General features: G+C 32.7%; 2 non-coding genes across 2 annotated transcripts; both read right to left on the bottom strand.

Moving 5' to 3' along the window:
• Positions 1 to 1,085: 1,085 nt before the first annotated feature.
• Positions 1,086 to 1,175, bottom strand: LOC131178247 (small nucleolar RNA snoR31/Z110/Z27). The gene has a single exon (XR_009147381.1). It is a non-coding gene; the product is annotated as a small nucleolar RNA snoR31/Z110/Z27 (small nucleolar RNA).
• A 62-nt stretch (positions 1,176 to 1,237) lies between these two features.
• LOC131178248 (small nucleolar RNA R32/R81/Z41) lies at positions 1,238 to 1,323 on the bottom strand. The gene has a single exon (XR_009147382.1). It is a non-coding gene; the product is annotated as a small nucleolar RNA R32/R81/Z41 (small nucleolar RNA).
• Positions 1,324 to 25,622: the final 24,299 nt, after the last annotated feature.

The following is a 25,622-nucleotide window of genomic DNA, read 5'->3' as shown; positions in this document are numbered from 1 at the left end:
CCATCAACGTTCATAATGGTCTATTCAGTTTCACACAATTGCTTCCGGTTTCTAGTTCATTTCCATGCGTCCAATATTTCAAGTGTAAAATAGTACAATAACTTATTCTTGGATTAATTATTTAAATAATTTACTTTTATAAATTGTTTATAAATTTAGTGTGAATCTGAAATTATTTATAACTCTAATGTTTACTTGAAAAAACAACAAATAAAAAAGTATTTTCAAAGTTCAAACAACAAACACAAAATTATAAGAAAAAGCGCTCTCAATACTAATTCAATTTAACACATTCTAAAAATACTATTTAACAAGCAAGTTATAGTGTTTCCTGCACTTGCACACTAACATACACACTGACACACGATATTTGAATTGGCATTAATAGTACTTTTTCAACTAGTGGTTTTGTGTTTGTTGTTTGAATTTTGAGAATTTTTTTTCAATGTGTTTTTTCAAATAAACAATAAAGTTAGTAAGTAGTTTCAAATACATATTAAATTTATAAAAAGTTTATAAAAATTTATTATTTAAATAATTAATTTCATATTTTCTTACTTGAAGTTTGAGCTTCAAGATAACGTAGAATATATCTGATCTTTTTCATAATAAAATTGTTATACGTTAATTATTTCTGTTTCTATAATTTATTGTGAAATATGTTCATCTTAAATTTTCCTCTAAATTCTAGTAGAGGAATATTCACAAACTACATTGTTATGCAAATTTTAAGGACAAATTACCCCATCAATAATGAATTGTTTTAACTTAAAATTATCCGGTGATCCAAAGCCATCTTGCTCATGTCCATCACCAAAACTAATACAATTTTTGCTTTTTAAACTTCCGACCCAATCCCAAGCCTTAATCATAGCTGGTTCTTGATAAAGGGCTGCCCTTTTTGTTGCCCAAATCAACAGCTATTCATTGAATTCGTCACGAGATCATAAAGTAAAAGAAATTAGTCAATCTAAAGAATAACAGAACCAATTGAAAATAGCGAATATTTAGAAAATAAAAGAATAAAATATAATTTGATTACTTTGCAAATCACAATTTTTGGTTTCCATAATAATAATAATTCATCAAATATCAGAAACGAAAATCTTTTTCTCATACACAGCATCGTACTGTGTCAGAAGGTGTCCTAAGATTTCCTGATTTCATCATCTTGACAACGTGACATGTAAAAGATTATTCTTTTTTTTTTTTTGAGAAAAGAAAACAGAGAAATTATATGTGAATCAGAAAGAACGCAGCAAGGAGATGTTTTGATCATTTGAAATTGATCATCACCCAGCATTCTTATCATCATCTTCAGCTTATAAGATCGATTAAAAGCTCCAAGTTCAGAGAAAGATACAGACAGAGTATTCGTCCAACGATTTGACAAGAAAAGCTCCCATAGAAACTCTCCGCACAGGCAGGGAAACGAAGGTGATACAGATATTTATAAAGGAAGAAACGAAGCCCTAAACAATTGCTCCGTGGAAGCCATTCCTTGTATCTTGGGCTGGACTTGACCACACTCTCAGGGCCAAATTAAACCCAAATGTAAAGAATATCTGCTTCTATAGTATATGGGTAGCAATAATATGCATCATTATCAGTACAAATTGTATTTAGTTATTGTTTGGTATAAATGAATTTTATAAATTTTGTGAAATTCATTTATGAGGCCTTATTTGATTGAGGGAAAGTGAATCTAGGAATTTTAAGTTTTTAGGAAGAGTAAAAGATTAACTTATTTGATTGTGAGTAAATGTTCACTTCCTATAAGAGTAAGTTTTTGTGAAATGTCATTTCTTCTACACTTCCCATGAACTAAGTTACTTATCCTATTTACTTTGTGGAAAGTAGAGTTCCCACGAAATGGTTCATTTGAATCAAACAAAGTCTCAATTTAAAATTTGAATGTTTAGTTTAAATAAAAATTTATTTAGAATTCTTAATAACCAATTCTATGAAATTCTTAATAACTAAACTAAATTCCATTAAAATTGATAATATTTATAAATAAATTTCAAATTTAAAATTATATATATATATATATGATAAAATCGTCCTCTCTTATTACATATCATTCTGTTTTATTTTTCTCTTACTATTTACATTCTCTCATTTTGCCTATATAACATGCACACACAAACATAAAAACAGATATAGATACAGATATGAATGCAAATATTGACACAAATACGGATACAAACAGAGTAGATATAAATATAATAGATATACAAATAGACACAAACATAGACTCAAACAAAAATATACATAAACACATACACATACACATACACACACGCATACACAAGCAGACACAGACATTGATATAAACAAGCAAACACAGACACAGATAAGAATAAAGATAGACAAACAAAAACATAGACATAGACAGAAAGATAAACTTAGATAGATACAAATGCAAACGTACAAATATAGATAGACAAACACAGATATAAATAGACATACGTATGCACATACAGATGACATTATAACTATTTTAAATGTTCGTACATTTAATCAAAGAAGAAGAAGAAGAAGAAGAAGAAGAAGAAGAAGAAGATATATGCAATAATATATATAGAGGATATTTTTAGAAAAATAATATTTTGAATTGAATTATTCATTCATACTAAACACAAAATTCATTGTATTTGAAATGAATTCTATGTTTAATATAAAATATATCAAACAAAGAAAATCATTTATAAATTAATTCTATCATGAAATTCATTTGCAAATGAAATAAATTTTATCATAAAATTAAACCAAACGAGGTGTAACGACCCAAGCTAAGGGACCGTTACCAACATTAGGGATCGAGTCAACTTAAGGCTGTTGGAACCCGTAGCAAACCTAAAGCCTATGAACATACCTTTAACATCTATACTATAAACACTCAAACATATAACAAGCTATTACATTTTAGTCTTTTCATCCATACATAAACATTTTTAACATAAAAGTTGTTCATAATTTGAACCTTAACATACATAGAAAATCACTAAAGTGCAATGGTTTAACATATACACTGCCAAAAGAGTTAACATATACATAAACATCATCGTTCATACTTAAATGTTACATAACTCTAATTTTCTATAATTACCAGCATAGTACTATCTATTGATATTTTACATGTTCGTCTATACATACATCATATATAACGAAGAGTGCTAAAGCTACCCTTGAGGCTCCCTTTCCAAAGAACTCTTCTAATCTTGCAAACCTACATCTAGGGCTTAGGGGAAAGGGGTAAGCTTACACAAGTTCAGTGAGTAAACTAATCAACATTAATTATATCATTCATTTCATAAGTATGCAATGCATCATTCACATGGGTTTTCACATCATAAATATTTCATATAAGATGGACTTATCACTAGTGACTCTCCAAATCTAGTGTGTCTGGCTCATACAGAGGCTTCTCAGGACTTTTGCTTAAAACATGACCTGTGTTATGCACCAAAGGCATCATAAAGATCTCCCATTAGATTTTTTATGGATTCATAACATACATAACATAACTTAGTCATAACATGAAGGGAGTCAATTGATCATCCATAATTGATCATGCAGCAACATCAAATATGCAATTATGAAATATATTTGTGTTCTAAATACATACACCCTAAATAAATATGACATGTTATATGAAGATGATCATAAACTGAATTTAATAGTTTACATTTATTTAGAATTATTCATCTCTTGTAGTCTGTCAATCACCTAACTTGAACAGTAGCTATCATCGGATTCTTAACTTTTTGAGTCCCTCAAAACTCTATACACATAATAAACATCTTATTCTAAACCTTTAAGGACAATGAAATTAGGTTTTGAAACCTTAGAATCGAAAGAGAAATAAAGTGGGCAGAACCAAGTTTAGCTACTAGAGTCTTGGGCTTCGGCTGTTGAACCTTGGAACATCGAGTAACCATTTTGGGTAGTAGCCACTGCGACTATCAAAGTCTAGGACTTCGGCTACCTAGCCTAAAAAATTTTTAGATTTTCCAGAGAAACTATATATTTTGGCTGCCAAAACTTTAGTTTTTAGCAGTTGAACCTAGGACTTTCTAAAATTTTTAAGTTAAAAATCTATAGAATCCTTCTCCCATTGACACCCAAACTCATTTCAAAGTTCTAAAGCTTAATCAAACCATATAAACAAGTTTCTAGGGCCTAAAACAACTTGAAATCATACTTAATACCCACTTACATTAATCAAAAACCCAAATCTTAGGTTTTTCCCAAACCCAACATATTATATTCATGGATTTCTTCAAATCCATTAAGGGGAACTAGCCATTTAAGGTATATAACACTTAAAAACATAACTAACCTAACAACAAAACATGCAATTTCAACATAAATCACAAAACCCTAATCCTAACATGCATAAACTTCCCAAAACTTATCTTAAAAGCAAAATCACATGAAATTAAAGTTATAGAAATCTAATTCCTCATTAACTTTCTTAGATCTACTTATTAGATCAAAAAGAAAAGAATATTACCTCTTTTCTTAGAGCTTGGAGGTGAGAGAATCCAAGCTCCAAAGCTTGAATCTACTGTCTCAAACTTGTAAATGGAAGAATCCACCTCCAGGTCTTGAAAAACCCAAGAAAATCTCTTCAAAGAGCTCCTTATATGCTCTAGTAGTTGAGAAAGAGAGAAGAAGAGAAAACCAAGTGTTTTGGGTAGAAACATGGGCCTTGGTCCCTTTTATACCCTTAATAGTTGTAAGACTTTCAGCTACCAAAAATCATGCTTTTGACTAACGAAGTCCGTTTTGTCCAAATGGGCATGTCAACTATAAAAAGGACTTCAGCTGCCTTGGCTGCCAAAGTTCCTTCTGCCCAACACAAACACTTGAAAATTTTTAAGGATGAAAACCTTTAAAACTTTTTCATTTTTAAAAGCATTTTGAGTATTTCAAATACACACACATATAAACATATATTCATACACTTCCACCCCCATTTTCTTATCCATGGAATCTTCAAATTCACTAGAATATTTCATCTACGATAGAAATTTCGACGTCAGAAAATTGTGACTAATACATAGGGTCTGCGTAAATTATAACCAAAACTCAAAATCTTGATTTATTTTTTATTAATGATTTAATCTTTAAATTTAAATTTCATTAACAAATTACTCTTTTTTTGTCTAAATTAATCATTAACTCTATTAACTACTAATATTATACTCTATAAAAATATCTAAGTACTGGACTTGATAATCTGGACTCTTAAATCCAAACCCTTGGATATCATACTGAACCATATGAATGGTTCAAACCATGAAGATGGCTAGGTTTCTTTTTTTTTTATTTTTTTTATCCAAAAGCAGCATTTCATAGATGAATTAAAGGCGCAGAGCTAGTACAAGGTTAAGGAACCAACATGTAACACCCCTATTTGCATAGCCTGGTATATTTTACTGTTTCGGTGATCGGTATCAATCCAGACAATTAAGGGGATTAGAACCATATCTAAGACACCTAGACAAGCCCTGAACGCAAATAATTAGTAATTGCCAAATAGTTAAGTATAAAGAAGAAAAACAAAGCTTAAAAAGTTAAATGAGTCGGGAGTCACAGTGATGGGTGACCTTTCCGGGAAATGACTGCGAGGTCAATCGTAACCCGAATTTTGAACCTAAAAATGTGACGCCGCGGTCCTTAGGACTATTGCGAACACAGTGGAAAAGAGAAAATCACGAAAAAGAGTTGTTAAGCAGGTCAATAATTAGGTCAGGGATCTAGAAGAAATATCAAATAACTTGCAAACCGGATTGAACCAGCGAGGGGCAATTTGGTCAATTCACCCCTAAAGCTGACTCCTGACCTAACTGTCCAATAAAATTAGAGAAAATAAAATTTCGGGATCAAGAATTAAATTAAAGAACTAGTAGAAAAATAAATGCAAAAGAAAAAGAAAAAGAAAAAAGTTTAGTTACATCATGCTTACATCATTTGGATGACATCATGGTGATGTCAAAATTGATTTTATTTTTCCCCATCAATATTGACCAAGTCAACTAAGACTAAAAGACATAAATTAAACATAAAATTGGAAAAAAAAACAAATTACTCTTCTTCTTCACCCAAGTGGCTGGCTTGCTCTCCCTCACCACCATTGAAGAAACTCCATGAAAGCTTGAATCTAAGCTTTTTTCCAACCACTTAACCCTACTTTGACTCCAAACTAACCCATAAAAACTTGTTAGATCAACTTGAGAAAGCTTTAGAGGAAGGAAAGAAAAGAAGAAAAGGAAGAAATTGAAGAGTTGAACTTCAAAGTTTAAGGTTAGTGGTTTGAATTGAAGATTTGTGTTTAATATTTATGTTTTTAGTGTAAGTAACTTAAAAATTAACTTAAAATCAAAAGAAAAACACTTATTGGGGGAGTAACAAGAATTTCGGCCAGCCTTAATTAGGGTTTGAAATGAATGATTTTGAGGTGTTTGAATGGTTGTTTAGGTTGAGTTGTGTATGTGAAGTATGGATATATGTTTTGAATGCTTTAGATTTGAACTCTATGTAATTAGGTTTTTGAGCATTTTGAAAAAAATTGGAGAAAAAGTTGAGCAATGGTCAATTGATGCTATTGACCTTACTTGAGTTGAGAAATGGTCAATTGTGACCATTTGTCGTGTGTGTGAATTATTAGAACCAAGTTTCAATTCGAATTGGTTAAGGTCAATATGCAAACAGCTTGACCTAGGTCCTTTTCAGGGACCAAAACTGAAAATTTACCAACTCAATTGGTGTGAGGTCAATTGGGAATGAAAATAGACACAAAATGGACCATTTTTCATTTAGGAATCATGCCCAGAAAATGACCATAACTTAGTGAACAATTAGGCCAAATTCAGATTAGGGCACACTGCCCTGTACAAAAATGACCAAATGAACAATAGTTACTTAAATAAAGTTGAGACATAACACTACAACTTTCATGAAGAAAAAAACCCAAATTTTGACCATGACCTATCCAAAAACTCACTTGCAGTCAACACACCAAAAACTGCCAATATCCAGAAAGTGCCCAAAATTCTGGGTAATACCAAATCCGGCCAGCCTTAGAAAAATAGGCATAACTTGGGCTACAAAACTCCAAATGGAGTGATTCAAAAAGGGAATTAAAGCTAAGATAATAAGGAACAACTTTGATGAAGGACACTTAACCAAATTCTCACAGTAACCAGATAAATGGAATAGTAGCAAATAGGGGGCCAAAACTGAAAAATTTTAATTTCTCTTAGGAGACTTAGAAATTGAATTGGCAATCAATGCCAACAAAATTGACACCCAAAATGTGGTATATGGGTGCAATTAGAACTAATAAACCTATTAAGTATAGAAAAGTCAATATTTTGACATGAATAGTGCCACCATATACAAATATATGAAAGACCCGAATTTATAAACAGTAATAGGTAGGATAAGTCTGCAAAGAAATTGTTGGAATTTAAGTATTAGAAATGGATACTGAAGCACTTTAAATTTATGTGTTTTAGTTGGAAAGGGATGTTCAAAGGAGAAATGAAAGTTTGAGTAAATTGAGTTGACAAAAGAGGTTTGTGCACAACTAGTTTTTAATTGAATTTGTTTTGAATATTTTACGTAATTAAATGATTTTAATTTTTCCTTATGCACTATGTTTATCAATTATGGGATTTATTTCAATGATTATTGAATATTATTTTGGACTGAATAAATTATGTTTTAAATTGTGATGGGCAATTTGCATGAATAAAATACAAAGTTTTGTTTTGGATTGTGATGAGGATAAAAAAATTATGGAATATTGGAATTGAACTTGAATTAATATTGTGTTGTGATTTATGCTCACAAAAAGGACAAAGAAATGCATGATATGGTTTTATATCTCACTATAGATGCTTGACTAGGTTATTACCTATCTCTCTCATTTGTTGAGGAGACAATGGAGTTAGCTTTGTTTTGTTTTGAATACCATGGTATGTGCACAGGCTTAGATTCTCCTCTTATTAGAGGTTAGATCTAAGTTTTTGTTATTGTCCCATCGGAAGTTTTATTATTGTGTTGTGTACTATGCATGATGATTCGACCTCCCAAACCATAGGGAGTTATAATCCTGATTCGACCTCCTCGACCATAGGGAGTTAGAATCACCTCGAAGATGGCCCATTCGGATTAGTCTTGCATAGTTAGTGAGATAAAGAATGGATTTTAATTGATAAGAAATTGTGATTTTCAATGAGATTATGTACAAATGATTTTGTTAAAATAATTGTTTATTTCCATAATTGCAGGAATTATTTTTATTGTTCAGTTGTGATTTGACAAATTAAAATTTTGATCGAGGTTATTTTAACAAGTGACTATTATTATTGGCAATGAAAATTTTGACATTTGGAAATTGGTTAAGTTTCGAGATTTCAAAATTTTTGGTATAATTATTGTCAATGTATATTGTATTACATTTTAAATTATGGTTGTGCACTACTGAGTTCACCACTCAGCAATAGCTTTGTATGCTATTGCAGGTGAAAGTAAAGATAGAACAGCCGAGTGAGATTTCCTGTAGCTGCACCTTGAAGACACATTTGGATTTGCTCTGGGTATATCATAGGTATACCCTTGTACTTAGATTTTGTGTATGCATGTAATTATATGTATGTAAATTATTTGAGCAGTTGTACAAGAACTGTTGTAACATTATTTTGGTATGTAATGAAATGCAAATTATTGTAATGTTCAAACTTATTTTTGAGTTTTGTAATGAATGTAAATTAATTTGTCTTTAGTGGAATATAAATGAAGTCATTTAATATTATTTTTGAAGACAATTGAATTGAGAATTGTTTTGAATTATGGAGTTGGGAGAAATGATGTTGATTTGTGTTGTGGTAGTGGTTGATTTTGATAAAATGAATTATTGGAAGTGTTTTTACAGGTGTTTGAAGGACTATTTTTCCCAAATATAGACGGCACTCTGCCGAAAATTTTTCAAAATTTGTGTAAAAATAAAAATGGATAAAAATTTTAACTAGTCTTTGAACTTTAAGTAAATGTTTTTAATACCTGCTATAAAAGCTCACCACTTTCAAAAAGTAAGAAAATTGTTTTAAAATCCCTTGTAGTGTATTTAATGGGTTATCGGTAGACGGAGTTGGAAATTCATTAGGTATACTACGGGATCATGTTATGCCTTACAGAGGGGTAAGGTGTGACACAACAAGAATCCAAATAACAAATACAAGAGAAGGTTCTTAAGCATCTTAACACATTCTAACTAAATATCATCAGGGTCCAAAGGCCCACATCACAGAAACTTAAAGCTAGAGTCCATGGCCTACCAAAAATAAGGTCCTAATAAGCTGCTCAAACCAAGCCAAGAGAAATACCTAAGGCCTAATTCAACATAACCGTAGTAGCCTAGGAAACACCAAACAAGATGAAGCCACCTAACAAGAAGACACAGCACCTCCATTGCTGGAAACCAGTTCTAGGAAGGAGCCATACATGGTAGAGCCACCATTAATGGAAAAGCTATCCCCATTAGAATGACCCTATAAACATGAGCAAATAAGGACCCATTACTGCAAACTCCAATAGAGTAGAACCATGGAAAAGTTGGACAATCAAGATGGCTTGGCAAAGCTCCAATATTGTCAATCTCTTATAGCCTTTGAGGGATTGGGAAACCATCGCATGGTGCCGTAAATGTCACACCTTACCCCTTTATAAGGCATAACATGATCCTGTAGAATACCTAATGAACTACCGAACTTCACCTACCAATAACTCATTAAGTACCTACAAAGGATTTTAAAACCATTTTCTTACTTTTTAGAAATGGTGAGCATTTTCTTACATTTAATAGTAGTTTAAAAACTAGTTCAAATTTTTATCCATTTTATTTTTATGCAAATTTTTGGAAAAATTTTGACAGAGTGTCGTCTGTATTTTAAGAAAACAGTTCTTTAAAAACCTGTAAAAATACTTCCAATAAATCCTTTTCGTCAAACTCACTACTACGTCAATAAACTTTTCAACATCAATTCTCAATTCAATTGTCATAAAAAATAACACTCAATAATTCTATTCATTTTTTATTAAAGTAAAAATAATTTACATTCATCAACCAAACTTTACATTAGCAAAACTAAAATAATATTATTACAAACTCTATACAACTGCTCTTGACCAGTTTATACATGTACATACATTTACATACACCAAAATATTATTAAAAACAGGGTATAAAATATACCCGACAAAACTTCAGGGATGTGGCTCCAAGATCCTCAGCAGCTCACTCTGCTGCTCGTCTAGTCTCTATATCCGGGGACAACAATAACAGCCATTGCTGAATACTATGACTCAGTGGTACACAACATACTAAAATAACATTTATGCATAATTCCAAATCACATTTATTTAAATATGGTACTGAACATGAAAAACAGATATAAAACATTATTTATAAATTTTTAGTCCAAATAATCTCATTTAGGAAATCTCAAAATGAATTTCATAAAAACACACAGTTATATCATGCCATTCGAAACAATATTCATCTCAATAACCAGAGGCTTATGAGAAATCACAAGGCTAGCTAGCTCAAATATATGGGTACCCATTCAAATTTCTTCTTCTACTGGCACACACCTCAACACTTCAGCCAGAGAAGGAATCAAAATTCAAAACTAATTTCCCCCACTAGTCATGCTAGTGAGGCATTCAAATATATGGTCATGACAATGTGATTTCAAAACTGTCTCAGCAATTTACTAAACATTTATTACCATTTCAAACACATACAAGTAAACTTTCAATAATTTAAGTCAAAAGCATAATAAATATTTCAATACAATTAAGTCACAATTTAATATTACAATTCATTCAAAACAATTTGCAGAAGAAAATTTACAGAAATTTCTATGTTGTGCACAAACCTTATACGGATCGTCTCTTGGCCTTGACTCGATGCCTCGGGTTCTTTTCCAGTATTCTTTTCAACTGAAACACACAATTTTATAGTGTTTTAGTATCATAATTTATCATAAATCCAAAAATAATTTCAAATCTATTTATGACACTATTCAAGTCAATTTGTTAACTTTTTAATGTTTAATAGGTATGGAACTTTTAATTTCACCCACATACCACATTTTGGTTACCTAACTTATTGGTTTTGGTTGTTTTCCTCAAATCTTAAGTCTCTTAGGTGAAATTCAAAAATTTCAGATTTAGTATCCTGTTTTACACTATTCCATTGGTCAAGTTGCTGTGGTAATTTGGCTAAGTTTTCTTCATAGAAGTTGTTCCTTATTGTCTTAACTTTATTCTATTTTTTGAATCACTCCATTTGGAGTTTTATATCCCTAGTTATGACCGTTTGAACATGGCTGGCTAGACTTTGTGTTACGCACAATTTTGGGCATTTTCTGGATATTGGTCATTTTTGTGTGTTGATTGCAGGTAAGTTTTTGGATAGCTTATGGTCAAATTTTGGGTTTGTTTTCTTCATGAAAGTTATAGGGCTATGTCTCAGCTTTCTATCGATATAAAATTCAGGTCATTTGGACCTTCCAAGACCAAGTTATGGTCATTTATGTAACTACTGTTCATTTGGTCATTTTTGTACAGGTCAGTGTGCCCAATTTCGGATTTGGCCTAATTGTTCACTAAGTTATGGTCACTTTCTGGCATGATTCTTAAATGAAAAATGTGCCATTTTATGTCTAATTTCATTCTCAATTGGCCTCACACCAATTGGGTTGGTAAATTTTTGTTTTGGTCCCTGAAAGGGACTTAGGTCAAGCTACCTGTAGATTGACCTTCACCAATCCGAATTGGAACTTGTTTCCAACAATTCATACACACCACAAATGGTCACAATTGGCCATTATTTAACTCAAATAAGGTTAACTGCATCATTTGGCCAATTCTCAAAATTTTCTCCAATTTCTTCAAAATGCTCAAACCCTAACTACACATAAAGTTCAATTTAATGTATTCAAAGTGCACATTTATGATCTCTACACCTAATGCACCTCAAATAACCATTCAAATACTTCAAACTCATTCATTTCAAACCCTAACCCTAGTTGGCTAAATTTCTTGTTTGGTCCCTCAATAATTATTTTTGTTTGATTTTACACAATTTCTAAGTTAATTAAGATACAAACACAACAAATAAACTAAGATTTCTAAATTCAATTACTTACCTCAATTAGAGCTTTTCCAACTTCTTAAACTCCACTTCTTTCCTCTTTCTTCCACTTCAAATCTTCTCTTCCAATGGCACTTAGAAGGCTTCTAGGGCTTTTTACTAAGATTTATGGTGGAAATCAAGTATTTGGAAGCTTGATGCTTTAGTTGTTAATGGTGGTTGAGAGAGAAAGCAAGAGAGAGAGTGTGTGAGAGAGGGATGGCTGATTGTATGGGAAGAAGAAAGTGTATTTTCTTTTTAAGTTTTTATCTTTATTAATACGTAATTATCCTTATATTTTCATAAGTTAAAATTATAGTTTTAATGAGATCATGCTTATGTCATGCATGATGTCATAAACTTTTAAATTTTTAGATTTTTCATTTCTTTTCCATTTACTTCTTTAATTTAATTCTTTATCTCAAATTTTCTTTTCTCCCATTTTATTGGACAGTTAGGTCAGGAGTCAGCTCTAGGGGTGAATGGACCAAATTGCCCCTCGCTGGTTTAATCCGGTTTGCAAATAATTCAATATTTCTTTTGGATCTCGCTGGTTTAATCAGGTTTGCAAAATTTAATTCTTTTACAAATTGCCCCTTGCTGGACCTAATTATTTGACTTGCTTAATAATTCTTTTCCTTGATTTTCTCTTTTCCACTGTGTTCGCAATAGTCTTAAGGACCACAGTGTCACATTTTACGGTTCGAAATTTGAGTTTAGACTGACCTCGTAGTCATTCCCGAGAAGCTCACCCATTATTATGACTCCCAGCTCATTTAACTTTTTGTGTTCTGTTTTTCTTATTTATACTTAACTATTTGGCAATTACTAATTATTTGTGTTCATGACTTATCTAGGTGTCTTAGATGTGGTTCTAATCCCCTTAATTGTCCGGACTAATACCGGTCACCAGAATAGTAAAATGTACTAGGCTATGCAAATAGGGGTATTACAATTCCCCCCCCCCCCCCCTTTAAAATAAATTTTGTCTCGAAATTTTTAACTGGCTTCAGTCTCTGAACAGTTGTGGGTGCTGTCTCCTCATGTGCTCCTCTCGTTCCCAAGTAGTCTCCTGGACTGAATGATGGTTCCACAACACTTTCACTAACGGTATCTGCTTGTTCCATAGCTGCTTCACCTCATAAGCCAGAATCTCTATGGGTTCTTCCTCATATGTGTGGTGTGGATTCACCTCAATCTCTTCTACTGTTAGTACATGAGATGGGTTAGATCTATACCTCCTCAACATGGACACATGGAAGACGTTATATATCTTCTCCAACTCTAGAAGTAGTACTAAACGATATGCCAAAGAACCCACTCTCTCCAAAACCTCATATGGCCTAATGAAAAGAGGACTCAGTTTCCCCTTCCTACCAAATCTCATAATTCTCTTCTAAGGGGAAACCTTGAGGAATACTTTCTCACCCACTGCATATTCAATATCCCTTCTCTTCAGATCAATATAGGACTTCTGATGGTCTGATGCAGTCTTAAGTCGATCTCTGATCAATGTAATTTTCTCCTCAGTCTGTTGAATAATTTTGGGCCCAATCATCTTTCTTTCACCCACTTCATCCTAGAACAACGGGGTTCTACATTTTTTGCCATACAAAGCTTCATATGGAGGCATCCCAATGCTTGATTGGTAGCTGTTGTTGTAAGCAAACTCAATCAAAGGCAAATGTGTGTCCCAACTGCCCTCAAACTCAATCACACAAGCCTGTAGCATGTCCTTCAAGATCTGAACTGCTCTCTCAGACTAGCCATCTGTCTATGGATGGAATGCCGTGCTAAAGTTCAATCTAGTTTCTAGGGCTCTCTGAAGACTACCCCAAAATCTAGAAGTGAACCTAGGATCTCTGTCTGATACGATGGATACTGGCACTCCATGCAGTCTTACTATCTCACCAATGTACAACTTGGCCAACCTTTATAAACTATAGTCCATCCGGATAGGTAGAAAATGAGCAGACTTGGTCAGTCTGTCAATAATGACCCATACTGCATCATGACTCTTCTGTGTCCTCGGAAGTCCCATCACAAAATCCATTGTTATTCTCTCCCATTTCCATTCCGGTACTGGCAGTGGATGTAACAAACCAGCTGGTACTTGATATTCTGCCTTTACTTACTGATAAGTTAGGCATTTAGAAATAAATTCTGCTACATTTCTTTTCATATCCATCCACCAGTAGTACTCTTTCGACCCTCTATACATTTTTGTACCACCAGGGTGCATAGCAAAAGGAGACTCATGTGCTTCCTTCAAAATGATTTGTCTAAATTCAACATCATTAGGAATGCACATTTTGCCCTAGTGTAGCAATAGACCATCATCTCTTACTGAGAATTCTGGTTTCTTGTCCTTTCTGACTTCTTCTAACAACTTCTGATACTTCTGATCATTCTGAGCTGCCATTCTGATTTGATCAATCAACACTGGCTGTACATGCCATGCAACTGCTATTTGCCCCTCATCATTAATCGCTAAGCTGGCATGTAATACTCTCAACTTATGTACCATAGATAAAGGAGAAATCCGTAGACTTACCATAGTCTTGTGACTAAAGGCATCAACCACCACATTAGCTTTCCCTGGTTGATAGTCTATCAGATAATCATAGTCTTTTATTAACTCTAACCATCTCCTCTGTCTCAAATTCAAGTCCTTCTGAGTGCCCAGATACTTCAAACTCTTATGATCTGTGTAAATTTAGCACTTTTCCCCATATAAACAAAGTCTCCAGATCTTAAGAGCAAACACAATAGCTGCTAGCTCCAAGTCATGTGTCGGATAGTTCCTTTCATGTGGTTTCAGCTGGCGTGATGCATAGGCAATGACATTCCGCTCTTGCATCAGTACACAGCCTAACCCATTGTGAGAAGCATCGCTGTAAACTATATATTCTTTAGCCAGTGTAGGTAAAGTAAGGACTGGAGCTTCAGTCATACATTTCTTCAACTCATCAAAACTCTGCGGCATTTGTCCATCCATTGAAATTTCACATCTTTTCGAAGTAGCTTAGTCAATGGAGATGCCAACATGGAGAACCCTTTCACAAATCGGCTGTAGTATCCAGCTAAACCCAGAAAACTGCGAATCTTTGTGATATTTCTGGGGGGTCTCTAATTAAGGAAAACTTCTATCTTACTTGGATCTACCTTAATGCCCTCTACCGATACTACGTGCCCCAAGAAGGATATTTCCTTCAGCCAAAATTCACACTTTGATAATTTGGCGTATAGCTGTTTCTCCCTCAAAGTCTGCAGTACAATCTGCAGATGTCTATTATGCTCTTCTACACTCCTCAAATAGACTAATATATCATCTATGAATACCACGACAAATTGGTCGAGGTATGGTTTAAAGATAGTGTTCATCAGATCCATAAAAGTAACCGGAGCATTAGTTAACCCGAATGGTATAACCAAGAACTCATAATGGCCATAGCGGGTTCTAAAGGCAGTTTTAGGAATACTCTGCTCTTGCACCTTCAGCTAATAATAACCCGATCTCAGGTTAATTTTGGAGAATACAGCTGCACCCCTCAACTGATCAAACAAGTCATCAATGCGGGGCAATGGTTATCTATTCTTTATTCTCACCTTATTCAACTGCCGATAGTTAATAAATAACCAGAGAGTGCCATCTTTCTTCTTAACAAACAACACTGGCGCTCCCCAAGGTGACACATTAGGGCGGATAAAGCCCTTATCAAGCAGCTCTTGCAACTGCACTTTCAACTCTTTCAATTCTGCTGGTGCCAATCTATATGGTGTTATGGAGATTGGGTCCACACCAAGCATAACATCAATTTCAAACTGCACTTCTCTTTTTTGAGGTAATCCTGGCAATTCATCAGGAAACACATCCAGAAAGTCACATACTGTAGGGATGTCCCTCAGTGTTGGACTCCCCACTTAGGTTTCTATCACATGTGCCAAGTATGCTTCACACCCCTTTTTGATCATCCTTCTGGCTAGTGCAACCGAAATGATGTTTGATGGCAGTAACTGCCTCTCCCCATGTATTACCACATTACCATACAGAGGGAGACCAAAAGTGACTGTCTTCAGTCTATAGTCAATCATGGCGTGATGCTTGCCTAACCAATCCATGCCCAAGATGATATCATAATCTCTAAAGGGCATTTCAATCAAATCTGATAGAAAAGTGTGTCCATGGATCACCAAAGGATAATCTCTATATATTCAGTTGACCCAGACCTTTTGTCCTAACGGACTAGTTACTAGCACTTCAAAATCCATTTTGGCACACGGAACAGCTAAATTCTATCACCCCATACTTCAACAGCTTGTGATATTGTCTGACTGGAGCTTGAGGTTGCACCACAGAAGTCTGGGGTGGAGCTTGAGTAGGCACGCCCCTAGCCATCTGTTGAAACATTGCAGCCATCTGCTAGGCGAATTGTGTAGGAAACTGTGACATTTGTGAGGCTGGTGCCACCGACCCACTAATGTTTTGGAGAGCTAGGGCTTCCCCTTGGGCCTCAGCCTCTACTGACTGCTCAACAGAGTGATCTCCTTCTTCCATTTCAGTCTGGAGTTAGGATATCTCCTGAACAAATAACATAAGGAGATTTCCTTCTGTTAGTTCATATTTATGATGTAATGTACTGTATGTAACAAATAAGGACATTGAGCAGTTGTACTTATCAAATAAAAGACACAAATTCACAAGTCAAAACATACTTCAAAAGTTCGCTCTGATACCACTAAAACATGTCACACCTTACCCCTTTGTAAGGCATAACATGATCCCGTAGAATACCTAATGAACTATTGAACTTCACCTACCGATAACTCATTAAGTACCCTACAAGTGATTTTAAAACCATTTTCTTACTCTTTAGAAGTGGTGAGCATTTTCTTACATTTAACAGTAGTTAAAAAATTAGTTCAAATTTTTGTCCATTTTATTTTTACCCAAATTTTTGAAAAAATTTCGGCAGAGTACCGTCAGTATTTTAAGAAAACAGTTCTTCAAAAACCTGTAAAAACACTACTAATAATTCTTTTTCATCAAACTCACTACTACCTCAACAAACTTTTCAACATCAATTCTCAATTCAATTGTCATAAAAAATACACTCAATAATTCCATTCATTTTTCATTAAAGTAAAAACAATTTACATTCATTAACCAAACTTTACATTAGCAAAACCAAAATAATATTATTACAAACTCTAAACAACTGCTCTTGACCAGTTTATACATGTACATACATTTATATACACCAAAATATTATTACAAATAAGGTATAAAATATACCCAACAAAACTTCAGGGACGTGGCTCCAAGATCCTCAGGAGCTCACTCTGCTGCTCCTCTAGTCTCTATATCTGCGACAGCAATAACAACCATCGCTGAGTACTATGACTCAGTGGCGCATAACATACTAAAATAACATTTATGGATAATTCCAAATCACATTTATTTAAATATGGTACTGAACATGAAAAACAGATAAAAAACATGATTTATAAATTTTTAGTCCAAACAATCTCATTTAGGAAATCTGAAAATGAATTTCATAAAAACATACAGTTATATCATGCCATTCGAAATAATATTCATCTCAATAGCCAGAGGCTTATGAGAAATCATAAGGCTAGCAAGCTCAAATATATAGGTACCCATTCAAATTTCTTCTTCTACTGGTACACACCTCAACACTTCAGACAGAGAAGGAATCAAAATTCAAAACTAATTTCCTCCACTAGTCATGCTAGTGAGGCATTCAAATAAATGGTCATGACACTGTGGTTTCAAAACTGTTTCAGCAATTTACTAAACATTTATTGCCATTTCAAACACATACAAGTAAATTTCAACAATTTACGTCAAAAGCATAATAAACATTTCAATACAATTAAGTCACAATTTAATATTACAATTCATTCAAAACAATTTGCAGAAGAAAATTTATAGAAATTTCGATATTGTGCACAAACCTTATACGAGTCACCTCTTGGCTTTGACTCGATGCCTCGGGTTCTTTCCCAGTATTCTTTTCAACTGAAACACACAATTTTACAGTGTTTTAGTATCATAATTTATCATATATCTAAAAATAATTTCAATTCTATTTATGATACTATTCAAGTCAATTTGTTGACTTTATAATGTTTAATAGGTATGGAACTTTTAATTTCACCCATATACCATATTTTGGTTACCTAACTTATTGGTTTTGTTTGTTTTCCTCAAATCTTAAGTCTCTTAGGTGAAATTCAAAAATTTCAGATTCGGTGTCCTATTTTACACTATTCCATTGGTCAAGTTGTTGTAGTAATTTGGCTAAGTTTTCTTCATAGAAGTTGTTCCTTATTGTCTTAACTTTATTCCCCTTTTTGAATCACTCCATTTGGAGTTTTGTAGCCCTAGTTATGGCTATTTGAACATGGCTGGCCAGACTTGGTGTTACCCAAAATTCTGGGCATTTTCTGGATATTGGTCATTTTTGTGTGTTGATTACAGGTAAGTTTTTGGATAGCTTATGGTCAAATTTTGGGTTTTTTTTCTTCAGAAAAGTTGTAGGGATATGTCTCAGCTTTCTATCGGTATAAAATTTAGGTCATTTGGCCCTTCCTAGGCCAAGTTATGGTCATTTATGTAATTACTTTTCATTTGGTCATTTTTGTACAGGTCAGTGTGCCCAATTCCGGATTTGGCCTAATTGTTCACTAAGTTATGGTCACTTTCTAGGCATGATTCTTAAATGAAAAATATGTCATTTTATGTCTAGTTTCATTCCCAATTGGCCTCACACCAATTGGGTTGGTAAATTTTTAGTTTTGATCCCTGAAAGGGACCTAGGTCAAGCTGCCTGCAGATTAACCTTCACCAATCCGAATTGGAACTTGGTTCCAACAATTCATACACACCACAAATGTCACAATTGACCATTACTCAACTCAAATAAGGTTAACTATATCATTTGGTCAATTCTCAAATTTTTCTCCAATTTCTTCAAAATGCTCAAACCCTAACTACACATAAAGTTTAATTTAATGCATTCAAAGTGCACATTCATGATCTCTACACCTAATGCATCTCAAATAACTATTCAAACACTTCAAACTCATTCATTCAAACCCTAACCCTAGCTGGCTAAATTTCTTATTTGGTCCCTCAACAATTGTTTTTGTTTGATTTTACACAATTTCTAAGTTAATTAAGATACAAACACAACAAATAAACTAAGATTTCCAAATTCAATTACTTACGTCAATTAGAGCTTTTCTAACTTCTTAAACTCCACTTCTTTCCTCTTTCTTCCACTTCAAATCTTCTCTTCCAATGGCACTTAGAAGGTTTCTATGGCTTTTTACTAAGATTTATGGTGGAAATCAAGTATTTGGAAGCTTGATGCTTTGGTTGTTAATGGTGGTTGAGAGAGAAAGCAAGGGAGAGAGTGTGTGAGAGAGGGACTGCTGATTGTATGGGAAGAAGAAGTTTTTATCTTTATTAATATGTAATTATCCTTATATTTTCATAAGTTAAAATTATAGTTTTAATGAGATCATGCTTATGTCATGCATGATGTCATAAACTTTTTGATTTTTGGATTTTTCATTTCTTTTTCATTTCTTTTCCATTTACTTCTTTAATTTAATTCTTGATCCCGAAATTTTTTCTTCTCTGATTTTATTGGATAGTTAGGTCAGGAGTCAGCTCTAGAGGTGAATTAACCAAATTGCCCCTCGCTGGTTCAATCCGGTTCCAATATTTCTTTCGGATCCCTAACCTAATTATTTGACCTGCTTAACAATTATTTTCCGTGATTTTCTATTTTCCACTGTGTTCGTAATAGTCTTAAGGACCGCAGTGTCATATTTTACGGTTCGAAATTTGAGTTTAGACTGACCTTGCAGTCATTCCCGAAAAGGTCACCCATCGCTGTGACTCCCGACTCATTTAACTTTTTATGTTCTGTTTTTCTTATTTATACTTAACTATTTGGCAATTACTAATTATTTGTGTTCAGGGCTTATCTAGGTGTCTTAGATGTGGTTCTAATCCTCTTAATTGTCCGGACCGATACTAGTCACTAGAATAGTAAAATGTACTAGGCTATGCAAATAGGGGTATTACAATAGATGACCCTTAGGATACCAAACCATTAATCTCTGATGATAATATTAAGATCCACCTGCATGCAAGCAACACACTAAACATAAAAGAAAACCATAAACACAACAACTAAATAGCCCTTAAAATAACCCTCAAACCACAAAATAGCCAACTACTCTCTTAAATAAAAAAACTATTTAAATCCTAAACTAATAATGGCTAGGTTACTACCATAATTTGAATTCCATTAGTTCCACTTGTCATTGACTTGGACAATGTGGAATTCGGATATTTGGCTATTAAAGTCCCAACTTACTTATAACTCTTATATAGATGGTTATCCAAGTGTGAATAGTATAATAGTCACACTTGATATCAATGGATACAACTTTTGCATCTTCAAAAAATAATAATAATAAAATTCTTCATCAAGCAGAACTAATCTTTCTTTGCATTTGCATGCTTGAGCAAAAATCATATGTTAAATCAATTCCTTTACCTAGGCACATGAGAGCCATATATGATATTCCATTGTTTATATTATTATTGATATTTACCAAAATTTAAAATTTTTAATGGTAATGGGATAATTATAATATTAATTAAAATTTGAGTAATATTAAGAATTTTCAATTGAATTAAAAAATTCATTATTAAATTATATTTTTAATAAAATAAATTTTAGTTTTAAATAGAAAATCATATTAACCAATCAAATTAAATATTTTTAATTAATAATAATTTTTTATATTTTTTATCCAATCAAAATAAAAGACAATTTATCATTATCACTTTTTTTTTTTATCTATCTCATTAGTTCTTCTTTTTCACTTTTATATATATATTATAGATATATTAAATCATAACTGCTAATTTTTTTATACATTGAAAAGAAATAATAACTCATAAGATATATTTATTTAAAATAGCTAAATTAAGATGACTCAAGGTGTTCACTCAGTCAATTTAGTTTTAAACCGAATCGAACTTGAAAAAACATATTATCGTAATCATGTCAAATAAAACCAAACCAAACCAAACTAATTGCAGCTTAGTAAAAAGCATAAGCTATCCAACTTGAAATTCAAACACCCAAACAAATAGTCTGTTTGAACATAAAACAATAAGAAATTAACACAAAAAACTTCCAGCAATACAAATTAAACATAAATATAAAAGCATAAAATAAACACATAAATTAAACAAATTTATATTTAGTTTATCCAAAATACAAATTTTTGTTTAACTAATCCAAAATACAAATTAAACAAATCTCTAATCAAATCCTCAAGTTCTCAACACAAGAATTCAATGAAATACAAACCCATTTCCATTTTCTGCATGCAATTCTCTTGCCTCAAATTTGTACAAATACAAAAATCCTTTGATCCAGGTGAAAGTGAGGAGAGTTGAGGGTGCCGTCGAGTGGAATGGAAGAGGATTTAATCATGACTTGGGTCTCTACGAATCTGCATTGTTGAGTAGAAGCTAAGGTCTCTAGATCTCTACAGTTTGCACCATTTGTAATGCCCTCACTTTTGGTAGTTCCGTACATTCTATTGTTCCGATGACTAACATCTGTTCAGACGATTAGAATGTCTGAAACCACCCTTAAATTAAAGTAAGGAGTCATAATTTAATTTAATAAAGATCAAGTGAGGTTGAAAGAAATAAAAGAAATGGATTAGAAATCAGTTAAAAGTGCACAAGTCCTGGCGATGAGTAACTTCCCTAGGAAGTGGCTAAAGATCGGTATTTTGGGTCTGTTCACTACTTCAATTCATATAGGACCTTGTAAAACTTTTAATTAAGACTCAATTAAGGTATAATTATGAATTAATAAGTCAAAAAAATGAAAAGAAGTAAAACTATTTACATAAGTAGCAAACTAAGTGGGTGTACACTTGCTTCCTTTCACACCTAGGAAGTTAGCCATTAAGAGTTAGAGGATTAAACTGAATTAATCAATAAGTTAAGGGGCAAATAAAAGGTTAAGGGACTAACTTGAATCAATTATAAAGTTTAGGGAAAAATTTAGAAATAATAGAAAACACCTTATAGACCAATGGGTAAAGGGATGAAGGACCAATGGGTCAAGGGAAGATAAAAAATTATGCCTTATCTTCCCAAATCAACCGGCTAACTCTCATCTCCTCTCTCTTTTTCTTTTCATTTCAACAGCCATTTTCTATCAAAAATTTGAAGAAGAATCCCAAACAAAAACCCTAAATCAACCAATTTTGGAAGGTATAAGCAAGGAAGCAAGAAGAGTTAACGAATTAAGCTTGAAGAATCTAATTTCTTTGAGTGTTATGGTCTGGTAAAGGCTTGAAGAGAAGGGGATAACCCTTGTTTTCCAATAAGGTTAGTGTTATATCTTCCCTCTTTTACCATATTAAGATTGAGACTTCTTGAATTTGATAAATTAGAAGCATTAGGGACTTATAAGTGAGCTGAAAATCTAAAACTGCTAGTAGGGTTGCACGATCAATCAATTTTAAAATTTCATAACTTTAGCTAGAAAAGTTAGATTTCTATGATCTTTATGTCTATGAAAACCTTGATGAATGCTCTAAAACTTTGTGGTTTTGTGCTAGACCTAATTCCCCTGCTAAGATAGAGTTTGAGGGCAAAACCTTTTGTTGCTTAAATCCAGAAAACTGACATGATGATTTCCAGAAGCAGGACACCCGACTTTGAAAATTCATAACTTATGCTCTAAAACTTGAAATAAGGTGATTCTTGAACTATTTGAAAGCTAAATGAATACCCTAAAACTTTGTAGTTATGACCAAAAATTGATTTTATTGGTTGCATAGTGAAATTCATGCATTTCTTATTAGTACTCTGACTGTGACTGGAGTCTGGAATAGTTTGCACTTTTTCATTCATAACTCAAGTTGTAGCCCTGATTTTGATATGATTCAAATTAGAGATTGAAATGGACATATGAAAGTTAAATTTTAGAAAAAAAAAATGCCATGAAACCCTTACTGTTAGAATTTTTTGTGGAATTTTAACTTTGCTGCTTTGGTTACCTAAACTTGACTGGAAATTTAGGACAGTAATGATTCATAGGCTTATAATTTGCATTCTATAATTCCAAATGACATGAAATTTATGGAAAATGAAAGTTAAAACTTAAGGCTAAAACTTTTGTGAAGGAATACTATCCAAAAATTATGGGTAAGTAACCTTAAAATTAACTAGAAGATAGTGTACAGGATCTCAAACCTGATAGGAGTGCATTCTGAACTATTTAGAGTAAAATGGGTATAAATGAGCCTAGGAAACTCCAAATGAGGTGATTCTTATTTTGTTGGAAAGTTAAGATCCAAAGGATCAACTTTCATGGAGAATGAATTAGCAAAATCTGATTGCTACTTGTTCAAATTCGGATTCTAAAATGTGTCTAGAACCTGCCCTATAATTGGTGAAGTTGAAATTTTGCTTAAGGAAAACTATTGATTAATTGACCATAACTTTTAATCCTTGAATTCAAATTAAGTGATTCAAAAACTATATTAAAGTTAAGACGTAGATTTAAAAATCTCATGAAGAAAGTTAAATTTAATTCCTACAATTATTAGGCCAAAATGCTTGAGCAAAGTAATACATAATGTCTAATTTTTGTTGAAATTTGACAATGGATATCATATGTGTGAATTTTGTGTAAATGTATGAAATTAAAATGCATACAATATGAAAATATGATAATGGCAAACATTTATGTGCATGCAAGTATTATTGACTACATTATATGAAAATAGAAATGATAATTACCTTATTAAGCCCGGGTAAATCTAGACAGTGAATTATAGGTGTGGATAGATTGGCATGCCAATAGGGGACATCGTTAGTAGTACTGTATTAATTATGTTAATGGATTGATGAATGACTATATAGAGGCACCGAGTGCCCATTGTTGAGCCAGTCAGAGACATCCAGTATTCAGAATCGAGAGTACATGTTGACAGTTATATAAAAGCACCGAGTGCCTATTGCTAAACTGGTCAGAGACACCAAGTGTTCATTACTGGGAGTCCCATATCCAGTCCATATGGTTCTGTCATAGGTTACTGTGAGCACATAACAAATCTTAAAATGTGATTTAATAAAGAAAATATACATAAATATAATGAGAATGATGCTAACCCTTGAACATTATTTATAAAATCTCTTATAGTATATATACAAGTTTTACTTTTATTCTTTTTAAATTATTAGTGCACCACTAAGCTGTGAAGCTTAGCGCGTAGGTTTTTCCTCGCGTAGGTACAGAGGGTAAGGAGTAGGTAGATAGAGACAGGAGAGGAGGGAGTGGATCTATAGGAAAGTCTGAAGTCACCTCATACTTGGACTTTGTGATAGATGCACTACGAACACTGAATGCATTTTGGTCACTCATTTTTGTATTCTAATTGTCATGTACCAAAACACATGATGTAAATTTATTTTGGATGGCTATAAATTAAGTATAAACATATTTTGTTACATTTACAAATTTATGTCTGAATATATGTTATGTAAATATTCACATATGATGAAGAAATGAATTTGATTACAAGTATGATGAGAATTGATTAACAATATTATTGTAATTGAAAATATGATTAGTATTTGGTGGATATTAAAAGTTTAAAGGAAACTCTTGTAGTTTTTCCCTTTGAAATTTATGATTAAAAATTAAAAGTGAACACAAATTAAGTAATTTGTTTAAATACAAGTTTAGGTGCTCTGTGCATAAAATGTGGCATTCCTTACTCGGCTTCACTATAGGTCAGGTAGGGGGTGTTACAACCTTAGCTACCCATGCATGTGGCTCTTCTCTTAAGCCATGACGATAGAATAAAGAACAAAGATAAAATGGATGTGAAGAGACTGATTGAAGAATGAAGAAAATAAGTGAATAGAGAAGAAAGGTGTGAAGGGAAGGAGTGAAGAAATGATGAAAAATGAAGAATTGAATTAAATGATGAACGAACTTTTGAGAGAAAGAACTAAAGAAAGATGTGAAGTAAGGCATGAAGGTAGAAAAAGAGATTTAGACCCTATTTGACATTGAGATTTTTGCGCACTTTTCAGAAAAAGTGCCATTTTAAATGTAGTTGAAAAAATAGTTTGAAAAAAACTGTTTTATTATTCTTGAGTTCTTATGACTAAAACATATCAAATTTTATTTTAAATTAAATTTTAATAATCTCTAACTAACATATTTTAAAAAGTTTTTTTCTCAATAATAGTTTCAACAGCAATTTCAAATAGCCTTTTATAGGGGAGAACATTAAATGACATAGTATAGGGGAG

Source organism: Hevea brasiliensis, chromosome 2 (assembly GCF_030052815.1).
Source record: "Hevea brasiliensis isolate MT/VB/25A 57/8 chromosome 2, ASM3005281v1, whole genome shotgun sequence".
NCBI lineage: Eukaryota > Viridiplantae > Streptophyta > Magnoliopsida > Malpighiales > Euphorbiaceae > Hevea > Hevea brasiliensis.
The sequence above is the reverse complement of the archived record's forward strand: the minus strand, read 5'-3'. Positions and strand labels throughout refer to the sequence as shown.